At 36.2% G+C, this 12,500-nt stretch overlaps 3 non-coding genes across 3 annotated transcripts in view; all 3 read left to right on the plus strand.

Annotated features, from left to right (window-relative positions):
• The first annotated feature begins 8,113 nt into the window (after nucleotides 1-8,113).
• On the plus strand, nucleotides 8,114-10,035 carry LOC130903252 (small subunit ribosomal RNA). The gene has a single exon (XR_009060647.1). It is a non-coding gene; the product is annotated as a small subunit ribosomal RNA (ribosomal RNA).
• Nucleotides 10,036-11,148: 1,113 nt separating this feature from the next.
• On the plus strand, nucleotides 11,149-11,304 carry LOC130903242 (5.8S ribosomal RNA). Its single transcript, XR_009060638.1, has one exon. It is a non-coding gene; the product is annotated as a 5.8S ribosomal RNA (ribosomal RNA).
• A 728-nt stretch (nucleotides 11,305-12,032) lies between these two features.
• Nucleotides 12,033-12,500, plus strand: part of LOC130903267 (large subunit ribosomal RNA) — a 4,063-nt gene continuing 3,595 nt past the window's right edge. Inside the window, exon 1 of the ribosomal RNA XR_009060661.1 lies at nucleotides 12,033-12,500. This exon is cut by the window's right edge and continues 3,595 nt beyond it. This is a non-coding gene — a ribosomal RNA (large subunit ribosomal RNA).

Here is a 12,500-nt window from a genome sequence, read left to right on the forward strand (position 1 = left end):
CCAGTCACCGAACTTAACACGGTTTAATAGACACTAGCGCCCTCTGCCGGCCAGAAGACAAACTAAACACCGTTTTATAGACACTAGCGCCCTCTGCCGGCCAGTCACCAAACTTAGGTAATTTCCTAATACTTTGCTTTTCATAATTATTACTATTTTCATACAACTTTTATATAATACACCTCGTACGTTCATACATCGAGCCACCATCTAATTTCATAATACTTTTTTCCGTTATTGTTAATATTTTCATAACACTTTTATATAATATACCTCGAACGGCTTCTACATAAAAAAAATTTCCATTCAATTTACACAATTCAACTTTTTCGACAAGTTGCTATATCCTGCCGACCAGACACCAAACTTAATACGGTTTTATAGACACTAGCGCCCTCTGCCGGCCAGTCACCGAACTTAACACTGTTTTATAGACACTAGCGCCCTCTGCCGGCCAGTCACCGAACTTAACACGGTTTAATAGACACTAGCGCCCTCTGCCGGCCAGAAGACAAACCAAACACAGATTTATAGACACTAGCGCCCTCTGCCGGAGAGACGACAAACTAAACACCTTTTTATAGACACTAGCGCCCTCTGCCGGCCAGTCACCGAACTTAACACGGTTTAATAGACACTAGCGCCCTCTGCCGGCCAGAAGACAAACTAAACACAGTTTTATAGACACTAGCGCCCTCTGCCGGCCAGACGACAAACTGAACACGGTTTTATAGACACTAGCGCCCTCTGCCGGTCAGTCACCAAACTTAGGTAATTTCGTAATACTTTGTTTTTCATAATTATTACTATTTTCATAAAACTTTTATATAATACACCTCGTACGTTCATACATCGAACGGCGATCTAATTTCATAATACTTTTTTTCTTTATCGTTAATATTTTCATAACACTTTTATGTCATACACCTCGGACGACTTCTACATACAAAACATCTCCATTCAACTTCACAAATCATCTTTCTCGACAAGTTCCTATATCGAGCGGAATTAAATTTCATAATACTTGTTTTTCATTATTATTTCTATTTTCATAAAACTTTTATATAATACACCTCGTACGTTCATACATCGAGCGGCCATCTAATTTCATAATACTTTTTTCCGTTATTGTTAATATTTTCATAACACTTTTATATAATATACCTCGAACGGCTTCTACATAAAAAAAATTTCCATTCAATTTACACAATTCAACTTTTTCGACAAGTTGCTATATCCTGCCGACCAGACACCAAACTTAATACGGTTTTATAGACACTAGCGCCCTCTGCCGGCCAGTCACCGAACTTAACACGGTTTAATAGACACTAGCGCCCTCTGCCGGCCAGAAGACAAACCAAACACAGTTATATAGACACTAGCGCCCTCTGCCGGAGAGACGACAAACTAAACACCTTTTTATAGACACTAGCGCCCTCTGCCGGCCAGTCACCGAACTTAACACGGTTTAATAGACACTAGCGCCCTCTGCCGGCCAGAAGACAAACTAAACACACTTTTATAGACACTAGCGCCCTCTGCCGGCCAGACGACAAACTGAACACGGTTTTATAGACACTAGCGCCCTCTGCCAGTCAGTCACCAAACTTAGGTAATTTCGTAATACTTTGTTTTTCATAATTATTACTATTTTCATAAAACTTTTATATAATACACCTCGTACGTTCATACATCGAACGGCGATCTAATTTCATAATACTTTTTTTCTTTATCGTTAATATTTTCATAACACTTTTATGTCATACACCTCGGACGACTTCTACATACAAAACATCTCCATTCAACTTCACAAATCATCTTTCTCGACAAGTTCCTATATCGAGCGGAATTAAATTTCATAATACTTGTTTTTCATTATTATTTCTATTTTCATAAAACTTTTATATAATACACCTCGTACGTTCATACATCGAGCGGCCATCTAATTTCATAATACTTTTTTCCGTTATTGTTAATATTTTCATAACACTTTTATATAATATACCTCGAACGGCTTCTACATAAAAAAAATTTCCATTCAATTTACACAATTCAACTTTTTCGACAAGTTGCTATATCCTGCCGACCAGACACCAAACTTAATACGGTTTTATAGACACTAGCGCCCTCTGCCGGCCAGTCACCGAACTTAACACGGTTTAATAGACACTAGCGCCCTCTGCCGGCCAGAAGACAAACTAAACACAGTTTTATAGACACTAGCGCCCTCTGCCGGCCAGACGACAAACTGAACACGGTTTTATAGACACTAGCGCCCTCTGCCGGTCAGTCACCAAACTTAGGTAATTTCGTAATACTTTGTTTTTCATAATTATTACTATTTTCATAAAACTTTTATATAATACACCTCGTACGTTCATACATCGAGCGGCGATCTAATTTCATAATACTTTTTTTCTTTATCGTTAATATTTTCATAACACTTTTATGTCATACACCTCGGACGACTTCTACATACAAAACATCTCCATTCAACTTCACAAATCATCTTTCTCGACAAGTTCCTATATCGAGCGGAATTAAATTTCATAATACTTGTTTTTCATTATTATTTCTATTTTCATACAACTTTTATATAATACACCTCGTACGTTCATACATCGAACGGCGATCTAATTTCATAATACTTTTTTTCTTTATCGTTAATATTTTCATAACACTTTTATGTCATACACCTCGGACGACTTCTACATACAAAACATCTCCATTCAACTTCACAAATCATCTTTCTCGACAAGTTCCTATATCGAGCGGAATTAAATTTCATAATACTTGTTTTTCATTATTATTTCTATTTTCATACAACTTTTATATAATACACCTCGTACGTTCATACATCGAGCGGCGATCTAAATTCATAATACTTTTTTTCCTTATTGTTAATATTTTCATAACACTTTTATGTCATACACCTCGAACGGCTTCTACATAAAAAAAATTTCCATTCAATTTACACAATTCAACTTTTTCGACAAGTTCCTATATCCTGCCGACCAGACACCAAACTTAATACGGTTTTATAGACACTAGCGCCCTCTGCCGGCCAGTCACCGAACTTAACACTGTTTTATAGACACTAGCGCCCTCTGCCGGAGAGACGACAAACTAAACACCTTTTTATAGACACTAGCGCCCTCTGCCGGAGAGACGACAAACTAAACACCTTTTCATAGACACTAGCGCCCTCTGCCGGAGAGACGACAAACTAAACACCTTTTTATAGACACTAGCGCCCTCTGCCGGCCAGTCACCGAACTTAACACGGTTTAATAGACACTAGCGCCCTCTGCCGGCCAGAAGACAAACTAAACACCGTTTTATAGACACTAGCGCTCTCTGCCGGCCAGTCACCGAACTTAGCTAATTTCATAATACTTTGCTTTTCATAATTATTACTATTTTCATACAACTTTTATATAATACACCTCGTACGTTCATACATCGAGCGACGATCTAATTTCATAATACTTTTTTTCTTTATCGTTAATATTTTCATAACACTTTTATGTCATACACCTCGGACGACTTCTACATACAAAACATCTCCATTCAACTTCACATATCATCTTTCTCGACAAGTTCCTATATCGAGCGGAATCTAATTTCCTAATACTTTGCTTTTCATAATTATTACTATTTTCATACAACTTTTATATAATACACCTCGTACGTTCATACATCGAGCGGCCATCTAATTTCATAATACTTTTTTCCGTTATTGTTAATATTTTCATAACACTTTTATATAATATACCTCGAACGGCTTCTACATAAAAAAAATTTCCATTCAATTTACACAATTCAACTTTTTCGACAAGTTGCTATATCCTGCCGACCAGACACCAAACTTAATACGGTTTTATAGACACTAGCGCCCTCTGCCGGCCAGTCACCGAACTTAACACGGTTAAATAGACACTAGCGCCCTCTGCCGGCCAGAAGACAAACTAAACACCGTTTTATAGACACTAGCGCCCTCTGCCGGCCAGTCACCAAACTTAGGTAATTTCCTAATACTTTGCTTTTCATAATTATTACTATTTTCATACAACTTTTATATAATACACCTCGTACGTTCATACATCGAGCGGCCATCTAATTTCATAATACTTTTTTCCGTTATTGTTAATATTTTCATAACACTTTTATATAATATACCTCGAACGGCTTCTACATAAAAAAAATTTCCATTCAATTTACACAATTCAACTTTTTCGACAAGTTGCTATATCCTGCCGACCAGACACCAAACTTAATACGGTTTTATAGACACTAGCGCCCTCTGCCGGCCAGTCACCGAACTTAACACTGTTTTATAGACACTAGCGCCCTCTGCCGGCCAGTCACCGAACTTAACACGGTTTAATAGACACTAGCGCCCTCTGCCGGCCAGAAGACAAACCAAACACAGTTTTATAGACACTAGCGCCCTCTGCCGGAGAGACGACAAACTAAACACCTTTTTATAGACACTAGCGCCCTCTGCCGGCCAGTCACCGAACTTAACACGGTTTAATAGACACTAGCGCCCTCTGCCGGCCAGAAGACAAACTAAACACCGTTTTATAGACACTAGCGCTCTCTGCCGGCCAGTCACCGAACTTAGCTAATTTCGTAATACTTTGCTTTTCATAATTATTACTATTTTCATACAACTTTTATATAATACACCTCGTACGTTCATACATCGAGCGACGATCTAATTTCATAATACTTTTTTTCTTTATCGTTAATATTTTCATAACACTTTTATGTCATACACCTCGGACGACTTCTACATACAAAACATCTCCATTCAACTTCACAAATCATCTTTCTCGACAAGTTCCTATATCGAGCGGAATTAAATTTCATAATACTTGTTTTTCATTATTATTTCTATTTTCATACAACTTTTATATAATACACCTCGTACGTTCATACATCGAGCGGCGATCTAAATTCATAATACTTTTTTTCCTTATTGTTAATATTTTCATAACACTTTTATGTGATAGATACACCTCGGACGGCTTTTAAATACAAAACATCTCCACTCAATTTTCACAAATCATCTTTTTCGACAAATTGCTATATCGAGCGGAATTTAATTTCATAATACTTGTTTTTCATTATTATTTCTATTTTCATACAACTTTTATATAATACACCTCGTACGTTCATACATCGAGCGGCGATCTAAATTCATAATACTTTTTTTCCTTATTGTTAATATTTTCATAACACTTTTATGTCATACACCTCGGACGGCTTTTAAATACAAAACATCTCCACTCAATTTTCACAAATCATCTTTCTCGACAAATTGCTATATCGAGCGGAATTTAATTTCATAATACTTGTTTTTTATTATTATTTCTATTTTCATACAACTTTTATATAATACACCTCGTACGTTCATACATCGAGCGGCGATCTAATTTCATAATACTTTTTTTCCTTATGGTTAATATTTTCATAACACTTTTATGTCATACACCTCGGACGACTTCTACATACAAAACATCTCCATTCAACTTCACAAATCATCTTTCTCGACAAGTTCCTATATCGAGCGGAATTAAATTTCATAATACTTGTTTTTCATTATTATTTCTATTTTCATACAACTTTTATATAATACACCTCGTACGTTCATACATCGAGCGGCGATCTAATTTCATAATACTTTTTTTCCTTATTGTTAATATTTTCATAACACTTTTATGTCATACACCTCGGACGGCTTTTAAATACAAAACATCTCCACTCAATTTTCACAAATCATCTTTCTCGACAAATTGCTATATCGAGCGGAATTTAATTTCATAATACTTGTTTTTCATTATTATTTCTATTTTCATACAACTTTTATATAATACACCTCGTACGTTCATACATCGAGCGGCGATCTAATTTCATAATACTTTTTTTCCTTATTGTTAATATTTTCATAACACTTTTATGTCATACACCTCGGACGGCTTTTAAATACAAAACATCTCCACTCAATTTTCACAAATCATCTTTCTCGACAAATTGCTATATCGAGCGGAATTTAATTTCATAATACTTGTTTTTCATTATTATTTCTATTTTCATACAACTTTTATATAATACACCTCGTACGTTCATACATCGAGCGGCGATCTAATTTCATAATACTTTTTTTCCTTATTGTTAATATTTTCATAACACTTTTATGTCATACACCTCGGACGGCTTTTAAATAAAAAACATCTCCACTCAATTTTCACAAATCATCTTTTTCGACAAATTGCTATATCGAGCGGAATTTAATTTCATAATACTTGTTTTTCATTATTATTTCTATTTTCATACAACTTTTATATAATACACCTCGTACGTTCATACATCGAGCGGCGATCTAAATTCATAATACTTTTTTTCCTTATTGTTAATATTTTCATAACACTTTTATGTCATACACCTCGGACGGCTTTTAAATACAAAACATCTCCACTCAATTTTCACAAATCATCTTTCTCGACAAATTGCTATATCGAGCGGAATTTAATTTCATAATACTTGTTTTTTATTATTATTTCTATTTTCATACAACTTTTATATAATACACCTCGTACGTTCATACATCGAGCGGCGATCTAATTTCATAATACTTTTTTTCCTTATTGTTAATATTTTCATAACACTTTTATGTCATACACCTCGGACGGCTTTTAAATACAAAACATCTCCACTCAATTTTCACAAATCATCTTTCTCGACAAATTGCTATATCGAGCGGAATTAAATTTCATAATACTTGTTTTTCATTATTATTTCTATTTTCATACAACTTTTATATAATACACCTCGTACGTTCATACATCGAGCGGCGATCTAATTTCATAATACTTTTTTTCCTTATTGTTAATATTTTCATAACACTTTTATGTCATACACCTCGGACGGCTTTTAAATACAAAACATCTCCACTCAATTTTCACAAATCATCTTTCTCGACAAATTGCTATATCGAGCGGAATTTAATTTCATAATACTTGTTTTTCATTATTATTTCTATTTTCATACAACTTTTATATAATACACCTCGTACGTTCATACATCGAGCGGCCATCTAATTTCATAATACTTTTTTTCCTTATTGTTAATATTTTCATAACACTTTTATGTGATAGATACACCTCGGACGGCTTCTAAATACAAAACATGTAATTTCATAATACTTCTTTTTAATATTCACAATACATCTTTTATATATTTTCACTATACATCTTTATTAATGTTAATGTAGAAGGCGTACCGTTGTACAGCGCACATATATGTGTGGTGTATCGAAGTTGACGTCTCGTTAAATTTTAATAAACTCGTTATAATTTACGTAAAGACGTTGTTTCGGTCATTCCACATCGGTGGATTATATAGTTTTCTGAAAGGGTCCCCGTTCTCCTCCAATATATTAACGTATATTGCTAGCGGTTCCCTTTTTAGATATTATATCAATTTATCCACAAATTAAATATCTATTGCGAGATCGCGAATTTAGCTAGCGTTCTATCGTGAGCGATTCATATGCGATCGTCTATGAAAAATATATATTATATTACACTTTTATATATATAATATACACAATATTTGCGATAACTCTCATTATTCCGTGCGAGAATAAAAATTTCGTTCATTATTACCTAATGTATAAACCATGTCGCTTACAATCTAGCGAAGGGTAGAGATAATGTCGAAATTGTAGCCCGGTCGACGTAATCATCTAATTTTTCTCATTTCGATTAAATTTAGATAGATTTATAGTCGATTCGGTGAAATTTTATAAAATAAGAAAAAATATAAATAAAGCGTGGCGCTGAAAATTATATATTTTCAATAATAAGCGCAGCAAACACGCAAAAGAAAAAGTAAATAACAATGTGTTTATACACGGAATATAGATGATTATTATATTATGTATAAATATAAAGTATATATGTAATATAAAAAACATCATCATAATTTATCCTCTTTTGGATATTGTTATTAAAACTTTTTCGATAATAGTTTTTTATTATAAAATATATATATATATATAATAATAATAGTAATAATATATATTATATATATTATAAAACACAGTTCCCTGGTTGATCCTGCCAGTAGTCATATGCTTGTCTCAAAGATTAAGCCATGCATGTCTCAGTACAAGCCAAATTAAGGTGAAACCGCGAAAGGCTCATTAAATCAGTTATGGTTCCTTAGATCGTACCCACATTTACTTGGATAACTGTGGTAATTCTAGAGCTAATACATGCAAACAGAGTTCCGACCGGAGACGGAAGGAGCGCTTTTATTAGATCAAAACCAATCGGTGGCGGGCTTGCTCGTCATCGTACAATTTGGTGACTCTGAATAACTTTTCGCTGATCGCACGGTCTCGCACCGGCGACGCATCTTTCAAATGTCTGCCTTATCAACTGTCGATGGTAGGTTCTGCGCCTACCATGGTTGTAACGGGTAACGGGGAATCAGGGTTCGATTCCGGAGAGGGAGCCTGAGAAACGGCTACCACATCCAAGGAAGGCAGCAGGCGCGCAAATTACCCACTCCCGGCACGGGGAGGTAGTGACGAAAAATAACGATACGGGACTCATCCGAGGCCCCGTAATCGGAATGAGTACACTCTAAACCCTTTAACGAGGATCAATTGGAGGGCAAGTCTGGTGCCAGCAGCCGCGGTAATTCCAGCTCCAATAGCGTATATTAAAGTTGTTGCGGTTAAAAAGCTCGTAGTCGAATCTGTGTCCCACGCCGCTGGTTCATCGTACGCGGTGTTAACTGGCGTGTCGTGGGACGTCCTGCCGGTGGGCTTAGCTCGCAAGGGCGGCCCAACTCAATCCCGCCGCGGTGCTCTTGACTGAGTGTCGAGGTGGGCCGGCACGTTTACTTTGAACAAATTAGAGTGCTTAAAGCAGGCCAAAATTTTGCCTGAATACTGTGTGCATGGAATAATGGAATAGGACCTCGGTTCTATTTTGTTGGTTTTCGGAACCCCGAGGTAATGATTAATAGGAACGGATGGGGGCATTCGTATTGCGACGTTAGAGGTGAAATTCTTGGATCGTCGCAAGACGGACAGAAGCGAAAGCATTTGCCAAAAACGCTTTCATTGATCAAGAACGAAAGTTAGAGGTTCGAAGGCGATCAGATACCGCCCTAGTTCTAACCATAAACGATGCCAGCTAGCGATCCGCCGACGTTCCTCCGATGACTCGGCGGGCAGCTTCCGGGAAACCAAAGCTTTTGGGTTCCGGGGGAAGTATGGTTGCAAAGCTGAAACTTAAAGGAATTGACGGAAGGGCACCACCAGGAGTGGAGCCTGCGGCTTAATTTGACTCAACACGGGAAACCTCACCAGGCCCGGACACCGGAAGGATTGACAGATTGAGAGCTCTTTCTTGATTCGGTGGGTGGTGGTGCATGGCCGTTCTTAGTTGGTGGAGCGATTTGTCTGGTTAATTCCGATAACGAACGAGACTCTAGCCTGCTAACTAGGCGTATTTCGACATCCCAAAGGCCCGTCGGTATTGAGTTTCGGCTCTTGCCGTTCGCGGTTTTTACTGTCGGCGTACAAATAATTCTTCTTAGAGGGACAGGCGGCTTCTAGCCGCACGAGATTGAGCAATAACAGGTCTGTGATGCCCTTAGATGTTCTGGGCCGCACGCGCGCTACACTGAAGGAATCAGCGTGTCCTCCCTGGCCGAGCGGCCCGGGTAACCCGCTGAACCTCCTTCGTGCTAGGGATTGGGGCTTGCAATTGTTCCCCATGAACGAGGAATTCCCAGTAAGCGCGAGTCATAAGCTCGCGTTGATTACGTCCCTGCCCTTTGTACACACCGCCCGTCGCTACTACCGATTGAATGATTTAGTGAGGTCTTCGGACTGAGCGCGGTGGCGTTTCGGCGTCGCCGATGCTTCGGAAAGATGACCAAACTTGATCATTTAGAGGAAGTAAAAGTCGTAACAAGGTTTCCGTAGGTGAACCTGCGGAAGGATCATTACAGAGTATTTGTTCGTTTTTAAACAAAAAAAAAAAAAACGAAATCAAGTCTGTATTAATTGTAAAAGAGAATTTTCTTCTACAAAATTATCGAACTCTTCAAAAGAAATTTATATATGTTATAAATTATATATATATATATATATATATATATATATTATAGATGTATATATATTGAAATCTTTTTTTAATTTTTACAAAATTCGAACAAGTTTCGAATAAAATTAAAAAAAAAAAGATAAATATAATTCATACGTCTATAAAAATATATTTACATATATAAATTTTTCCAATAAAAATATAACGAAAAATTTTTATCATAGTTTATAGAAGGCGTCGACGACGATGACGACACAACAATAACAACATATGTATTATTATATATTATAACGATTGACGGAACGATCATTAACAAAATTTCTTGTTAACTAAAAACGTTCTGATAAAGAATCGTTATTATAATAAACGAAAAATATATAGTTTATTGAAACGTCGTCTGTTGTCGTGTGTGTGTCTATATTTTTATGGATAAATTTTATTTCGTTTATTATATTATTACTTAAGTTTTTTATCGTTTGAAGGTAATACAAGAAAATATCGACAAGATTATATGTGATGATTATGTTATTGAGACATTTTCATCCGGGTACCTAAACGAAATTTAAGCACATGTCGATTCTATCGATATGTATAAAAATTCGTTTTAGAAATAATATTTTATGTATTATTTCGAAGGTGTTCGAAGATTTACGCCCGACCGTCGAAATTTGTATAAAACTTTCAAGATAAAAAAAAAACTGTAATAATATAAAGAGGAGGAATATATCGTGCGAGATATCTGTCTATGCGCGCCTCGTTTGTAATAAAACATGTGCAGCGGTTAAAATTTATCAGATATATCAAAGTACGATATTATAATTTCTCTAAAAGTTTCGAATAATTACCATTTATTATAATATATATATATATATATATATATATATATAAAAAATGTCGTTATATAAATTTTCTATACGCGTATAAGATATTATAATAATATTATTAATTTAATAATAATCAAATATTAAAAATACGACGAATAGAATATGAGAAAACGACATAATAATAAAATGATTACCCTGAACGGTGAATCACTTGGCTCGTGGGTCGATGAAGAACGCAGCTAATTGCGCGTCAACTTGTGAACTGCAGGACACATGAACATCGACATTTCGAACGCACATTGCGGTCCTCGGATACTCGTTCCCGGACCACTCCTGACTGAGGGTCGTATCAATTTAAAAGACTGCTTAGAATTTAAAATTTTTCTATTTATTAAAGAAAAATAATGCCTAAGCGTGTTGGATGTGAAACAATAACGCACACTAATTAAGAAAAAACACATGCACATACAAACTTGTGCGTATTTTTTTTTGTATTTGTGCGGCATCCTAAAGTGCGAAAAGCAGCGTAAATTTTTATAGAAAAAGTTACGCAATTTTTGAACACAACCCGCTATACCATAAATTAATCGTGTATTTATATGAAATACATAAAATTTGTTTGGTAGAAAATTTGTTTGGTAGAGAGTTATATTTATATATAATATATATATATATTATACATATATACGACGTATATATAGTCGATAAATAAGTGTGTGTATATATAATATATTTATGATAAAATGATAACGCGGTCGTCGTGTCCGAGAGAAATAATAAAGTTTCGAAGACTGGACGTCTGACCAGTGTTTTATTTATATCATTTATACACACGGTATATCGACAAAATATATGAATTATATATATTAAAAATATTATATATGTATAAAGGCTGGTGGTGTGTTGCTGATGCTGATGCTGATGCTGATGCTGATGCTGATGCTGATGCTGATGCTGCTGCTGCTGCTGCCGACTCTTTAAATAAAAACAAATAATGTTATATTTCATATGAGAGATGATTATGATAGTTTGGCGAATTGTATTTAAATATTATACGAGATATATTATAATATATCGACCTCAGAGCAGGTGAGATTACCCGCTGAATTTAAGCATATTACTAAGCGGAGGAAAAGAAACTAACTAGGATTCCCTCAGTAGCTGCGAGCGAACAGGGAAAAGCCCAGCACCGAATCCCGTGGTCGATATCGGCCACCGGGAAATGTGGTGTTAGGGAGGATCCGTTTATCACGAGATCGTGCGGCGCGTCCAAGTCCTTCTTGAACGGGGCCACAGCCCATAGAGGGTGCCAGGCCCGTAGCGACCGTTGCCGATTGCGTGAGGATCTCTCCTGAGAGTCGGGTTGCTTGAGAGTGCAGCCCTAAGTGGGTGGTAAACTCCATCTAAGGCTAAATATGACCACGAGACCGATAGCGAACAAGTACCGTGAGGGAAAGTTGAAAAGCACTTTGAAGAGAGAGTTCAAGAGTACGTGAAACCGTTCAGGGGTAAACCTGAGAAACCCGAAAGGTCGAAAGAGGAA

Source organism: Diorhabda carinulata, unplaced genomic scaffold (genome assembly GCF_026250575.1).
Source record: "Diorhabda carinulata isolate Delta unplaced genomic scaffold, icDioCari1.1 Dcau_18, whole genome shotgun sequence".
NCBI lineage: Eukaryota > Metazoa > Arthropoda > Insecta > Coleoptera > Chrysomelidae > Diorhabda > Diorhabda carinulata.